General features: G+C 36.8%; 1 pseudogene; it reads left to right on the top strand.

The window, feature by feature from the left end:
• Window positions 1-4,079: 4,079 nt before the first annotated feature.
• Window positions 4,080-5,735, top strand: LOC124510365 (cleft lip and palate transmembrane protein 1-like protein; annotated as a pseudogene).
• Window positions 5,736-6,132: the final 397 nt, after the last annotated feature.

The following is a 6,132-nucleotide window of genomic DNA, read 5'->3' as shown; positions in this document are numbered from 1 at the left end:
CCACAATAGTTATTGAATATTATAGCTGTCATTTCACATTTTTTGTATATATCTCATCTTTTTTATTCTGTATTTTTTACTGTTTTTGTTTGTATTGAGTGAATATTTCCTAATTTGGCATTTTAATTTCATTAATGAAACATCAACCACAAGAAAGCTGCAATGGCTACATTAATAAGAAGAAATATAGATGCTAAAACAAAAAAAAATGTTACTAGAGATAGATATATTTATAATAATAAAGAGGCTAATTTATAAGGAGTATATGGTAATTATAAAATATATTCACTTAATACGAGAGCATCAAATACATGAAGCAAAAATAACACAGTCAAGGAAGACATGGACAATTCAACAATAACCACTGGAGACTTCAATGCTCTAATGTATTAGTTTCCTAGAGTTGCCATAAAAAAAGTCCCAAACCAGTCATCCCAAACCAGATGACTAATGAAATATAGCTCTATTGTTTCACAGTTCCGGAGGTTAGAAGTTCAAAACCATAGTGTTGGCAGGATCATGCTTTCTCCAAAATCCATAGGTCTTTTGGTCTCCTCCAGCCTCTGATAGCCCAAGGTGTTCCTTGACTTGGGCATAACTCTAATCAATGCCTCAATCTTCACATGGTTATCTTCCCTCTTTGTCTGGGTTTCTCTGTGTTTGCATGTGTCATTCTCCCTGTGTATCTGTGACTGTGTCCAAGTTTTCCTCTGAATACAAGCACACGAATCATACTGCATTAAGGTACTGGATTAAAGCCCAACTACTTCATCTTAACTTCATTAAGTATGCAAAAGCTCTGTTTTCACATTGAAGGTACTGGGGATTAGGATAACAATATATCCTTTTTAAGATGACACAATTCAACCCATAACATCCACTTTCATTAATGTACATAACAACTAGACCAAGACCAACAAGGAAATAAGTCTTGAACAAGACTATAAGCTACCTGGATCTTACAGAAAGCTGCAGAACATATGACCCAACAACAGAATATTCTTTATTTTCAGGGACATATAGAACATTCTCTAGGTTGGACCATGCACTAAGGCCACAAAAGAAAGCTCAATTAATTAAAATAATGAAATACGTTCTCTTTGGGGCACCTGGATGGCTCAGTCTGTTAAGTGGCTGACTTCGGCTCAGGTCATGATCTCATGGCTTGTGAATTCAAACCCACATTGAGCTCTGTGCTGACATCTCAGAGCCTGAAGCCTGCTTTGGATTCTGTGCCTCCTCCTCTCTCTGCCCCTCCACTCATGCTCTCGCGCTCTCTCTCTCTCTCTCTCAAAAATAAACATTAAAAAAAAAATAAAGAAACTATGTTCTCTGAAAATAATGGAATTACATTAGAAATCAAAAACAGTTGATATTTCAGGAAACTTGCAACCTTATGGAAATTTTAAAAAACACTTGTCTAAGTAACCAATAGGTCAAAGAAAAATCAAAAGAGAAATCAGAAAGTAATTTTAAATGAATGAAAATAAAGATATAACATATGAAAACTTATGAAATGTGGGTAAAGTGGTGCTTAGGAAAAGATTTCCAGCTATAAATCCCGGTATTAAGAAAAAAGAAAAATCTCAAATCAATAACCTAACAATCTACTTAACACTATAGGAAAAGAAGAGCAAGCTAAACCTAAAGCAAGAAAAAAAGGAAGAATAGAAATTAAATAAAAAATTAATGAAGTAGAGAATTGGAAAACAATAAAATCAATGAAACCAAACCACGGTTCTTTGAAAAGATCAACAAAACTGACAAATGTTTAACTAGTTCGACCAAAGGAAAAAGCGAGAAGACTGAAATGGCTAGAATCAGAAATGAAAGAAAGGATATTGTTACCAATCTTACAAAAATAAAAAGTAATGTAAAGCAATACTATGAATAACTGTATGCCAACAAACCGGCTGACCTAGGTAAAAAACACAAATTTCTAGAATGACATAAACTACCAAAACTGACTCAAGATGAAATAGACAATTTGATTAGAACTACAAGTGCCAAAATTTTATCAATTAAAAACAAAACAAAACAAAACAAACAAAAGAACTACCAACATAGAAAAGACCAAGTCCAGATGACTTCACTCCTGATTTCTACCACATGTTCAAAGAATACCATTTTTTTGCAAACTTCCACAAAATGGAAGAGGAAGGAACACTTCTCAATTTACTTTATGAGGCCAGTATTATATCAAAATCAGACAAAGAAATCACAAGAAAACTACATACTAATACCTCTTATGAATATGGATGCAAAATCCTCAACAAAATCCTAGCAAAATGATTCCAACAACATATATAAAGAATTATATACCATGACCAAGTAGAATTTACCCCAGTGATGGAAAGGTTGTTTCATATCCAAAAATCAATTAATGGAATAGCACCCATATTGATAGAATTAGAAAAAAAAAAAAACCTGCAAAGATCATCTCAATGCATGCAGCATAATTACTTGAAAACAAATAACAGCAGCAACAAAAAAACCTAACATACATTCATGAAGAAAACATTCAGCAAACTAAGAAAGAAAAAAACTTTCTAAACTTGAAAACTCACAGCTCATATCAGACTTAATGGAAGAAGACTAGTGTGTTTCCTTCATGATGAAGAAGACAAGGAAGTCCAGTCCCACTGCTTGTATTCAACGTTGTATTGCAGATTCAAGCCAGAGAAATTAGGAAAAGAGTGGTAGGGGGGTGGGGAGATGGAAGGCATCCAGATTAGAAAAGAAGTAAACCGCCTCTATCCACAGATAAATAAATAAATCCTCAAAGAATCCTCAAAGAATTCACTAAAAAACTATTAGTACCAATAAATGAATTCAAGTGAGGTTGTGAGATACAGGTCAATACAGAAAAACCATTTGTATTTCTAAACATTTGTATGAACAATCTGAAAATATATTTAATAAAGAAATTTCATTTACAATAGCATCAAAAAAAATACAAACAGGATTCAATGTGGAGTACCTGGCTAAGTCAGTTGGAAGAGTAAGTCACTGTTGATCACAGGGTTGTGAGTTCAAATCTCATGTTGGTTATAGAGATTACTAAAAAAGGAAATACATAAAAACTTTTAAAAAATTGCGTTGTGTGGGGCGCCTGGGTGGCGCAGTCGGTTAAGCATCCGACTTCAGCCAGGTCACGATCTCGCGGTCCGTGAGTTCGAGCCCCGCATCAGGCTCTGGGCTGATGGCTCAGAGCCTGGAGCCTGTTTCCGATTCTGTGTCTCCCTCTCTCTCTGCCCCTCCCCCGTTCATGCTCTGTCTCTCTCTGTCCCACAAATAAATAAAAACGTTGAAAAAAAAAATTAAAAAAAAAATTGCGTTGTGTAACAAAACTATAAAACTTATATTCTGAAAACTACAAAACATTGTTAGAAATTATTTTAAAGATCTCAATAAATAGAAAAAGATCCCATGTTCATTGACCAAAAGACTTATAATGGTAATGCCTCTCCAAAGTGATCCAGAGATTCAATGCAATCCCTGTCAGAATCTCAGAAAACTTTTTAGAAATTGACAAACTAATTATAAAATTCAAGTAGAAATGCAAGGGACCCAAAATAGCAAAAACAATCTTGAAGAAAATTAAAAAAAAAAACAAAACGCAGGAGGACACACACTTCCCCATGTCAAAACTTACTACAAAGCAGTGACAGTGATGATCAAAACAATGTTGCATTAGGGTAGACATGCAGATCAATAGTCTACAAAAGGGAATCCAGAAGTTACATCCACAGTCAAGTGTTTTCCCACAAAAGTTTAAAGGTCATTTTATGAATAACCCTTAACAAATGATGCTGAGATCAACACCATATGTAAAAGAATGAAGTTGGGCTCTTACCTCACAACACATACAAAAATTTACTCACAGTGGATGCAAGACCTAAATATAAAAGCTAAAACTACAAAACTCTCAAAAATATAGAAGTAAATCTTTATGAATTTAGATTTGGCAAAGAAACTAAATATGACAACAAAAGATCAGTAACAAAAGGTAACATAGATAATTAGGGTTTCCTAAGCAGATCTGTAGCACTTAGATGAAACCAATGGCAAGTGGAATCATGCAGGGCCCGGAGAGGTCAACAGCAGTACCCAAGGTTTTGGTTCTTCTGCAGCAGTAACAGTGTATATGATGGGGGGTGGGATGGGGAAAACCAGTAGCTGAGACAACTTGTGAAGTGACTGCAGCTCCTTTGTGGCTCAGCAGTGTGTTCCCCAGGGATGGCCATGTCTACACCCTCCCATGTGCCTGTAACAGAACTCCATCCGACTTTACCTGACCAGGAGGCCCAAATATCAGCCGATTGTAAATGCCACCACAGGTTCAAACACGATGCTGAGAATAATGCCTATTTGGTATTGAATATGCAAGACTTTGATGTGGAGTCCAAATGTGGTAGGACAGTTCATGTTTCTGAACCAAAGAAAACAAGAAATAAGGGGATGCTGTATACCTACATTGCTCTCTATCAAGCTGGCAATTTATCTTAGTGTAACGGGAAGTATTTTTAGTGTAATGGGAAAGCACCTTATAAATCCTCTTATTTCTTGCACAATCACAAAACCCAAAGCAATCAATCTGCTCTTTGGGGGACCTGCTACACAGCAAATGGAAGTTGAAAAGAAGTGGACAAATGCCTTGAATGAAACTGTTTTTCACTAGAGACCAAGAATAACACTAAATTTGGTGGCAGATGACATTGTCTTTGATAAGTTCTCTCTTCCTGCTGATGTGCATGGATAGGTTAAGATGATCCAGGTAGGAAAAAAAAATGTATGGTACTTCCCTATTCTGTTCATAGTTCAGCTGAGCAATGAAGTGAAGGATTTGATGATCATAAATCATCCTACTATTGGGCTACCTGTCACAGTGTCCTCAAAAAGATCTCACTGGGGAGAATATCCTTCAGGATTCATGAGCAAGATTCTATGTTCTCCTTGTAGCAGTTAGGGTTTTCAAAGACAGTTGCTGATGAGGTGAAAGGAATTTTTACAGATACCACCTTCGACCTTCTTTTGACTGAATTTCATCTTCTTTTCGACTGTTTGGCTTCAAAAAAATGACATCAGTTTCTGAAGGAAAAACAAGAGCACGACTGCAATATCCACCAAAGCAATGATTTGGCTCTGCTTTTGCACCGTGGTTACATTACTTTTCCTTCTAAAAGAGAAGATGAATTTGCTAGTCCTAATCCCAGCAGGCATTGCACTATAGCAACTGAACTAGAGACAGCAAATGACCGTTCTTTGGAGAGACCCAAGACCTGAATTTCAGTTTGGCGCTTGCAGTGACCCTGAATGGGAAACCAAGGAATGTGATACTCAGGTCATGTCACACTTACCGTACCCTGTGTGTACCTGAGGTGCTATGTATGTGCTCCTGCATCTCAAGAATACAAGTTGGTATTCTCGATTAATTATCAGTTTTGTCAATTGATGGAATATGCTTCTGCCTTTGTCTTAAGTTACCTCAGCTTTACGAATTACAAGATAAAGTCAGTTTTACATCTACCTTGGAAGGCATTTACCTACAAAGCTGCAAGCACATTCATTGACCATGTCTTGGCTTTTATTATCACCATGCCACATCGTATTGGCTGGCATGTTTTAAGGACAATGTGGTATTTCTTGTTCACCTTTACCAAAGATGATTTTAACCTGTGGATAAAACCAGAGTGAGCACCTCTGAGAAGTTTAATGAGGAAAATCCCAAGTAAAAACCCCACACAGACTAAATGTTCTATCGCTTTAAAGGAGCCACTCTGTGGTTGGCTGTCAGCTGAACAAAGCTGGGATTTAGTATTTTTGGGAACTTTGTCTAATTTCGTTAGACATTACATCCTCGGCATTCCCAAAAATCTCTTGAACGCGTTTCATAGATCTCCTTATTTACCTTTATGTTACATCTGGAAAGAACTATTTACACTTCCCCTTCACAACATTTAAACATCCTTCTGGGTCACAGAGGTGTTGCCTAGCTTTGGTCACCCTTTTAGTATGGCAGGTGTCCATGCAGGAATGCCCAGTGTTGGCCACACCCTTGCTACAGTGTGTGGAGCACACATGGAGCACAGATGGACAACACCTGTCTATCAGAGACAGGAAGGGTGTTAC

The sequence above is a fragment of the Lynx rufus genome, unplaced genomic scaffold, assembly GCF_022079265.1.
Source record: "Lynx rufus isolate CCGP_SWC_20201006 ecotype Redwood Valley unplaced genomic scaffold, mLynRuf1.p SCAF_15, whole genome shotgun sequence".
Taxonomy (NCBI): Eukaryota; Metazoa; Chordata; class Mammalia; order Carnivora; family Felidae; genus Lynx; species Lynx rufus.
This window is presented reverse-complemented; position numbering and strand designations above follow the sequence as displayed.